Genomic DNA, 542 nt, shown 5'->3' with positions numbered 1-542 from the left:
CGCCGCACGCCGCAGACACGGCTCCCGACCCCCGGGGGCGCCTCCCTGGACGTCAAAGGGGATCAAAGCTGAAGAGGGACACGCCACCCGGGCACAACTTTTCCTCCCTCCCCGCCCCTCCTCCCAGTTGTTTTGTTTTTGGTTACTAGCTTCTCTTGGCAGCGGGGAGGGGGGTGGGGGGAGCCAGCAGGAAAAAGCCAGCTCCGCACGGGACACATCCAGGAAAACAATGTGGTCGGCAGAAGCAGGAAGCGGGTTAGAGGCGAGGGTCGGAACCGGGAAAACCGGGGCATGGGGGCGGAAGGCAGCCGTCACCTCCCCTAAACCAGGGACGAGAGTGACTACACGCCACCCTCAGTGAGTTTGGTCACCCAAGCCCAGGGATCCCAGACACCCGGACGGGGGTGGGAGCGGTCGGTGAGGGTCGCACGGCGAGGAGATCCCGTCCCGACCCGGCCGGGAGGCGAGAGGGGAGCGGGCAAAGGCAGAGCGGGCGTGGGACGACCCTCCCTCCTGGCGCCGGGAGGGAGGAAAGGGAGGCG

The sequence above is a fragment of the Fukomys damarensis genome, unplaced genomic scaffold (genome assembly GCF_012274545.1).
Source record: "Fukomys damarensis isolate Sample0158 unplaced genomic scaffold, DMR_v1.0_HiC HiC_scaffold_11, whole genome shotgun sequence".
Lineage (NCBI taxonomy): Eukaryota > Metazoa > Chordata > Mammalia > Rodentia > Bathyergidae > Fukomys > Fukomys damarensis.
This window is presented reverse-complemented; position numbering follows the sequence as displayed.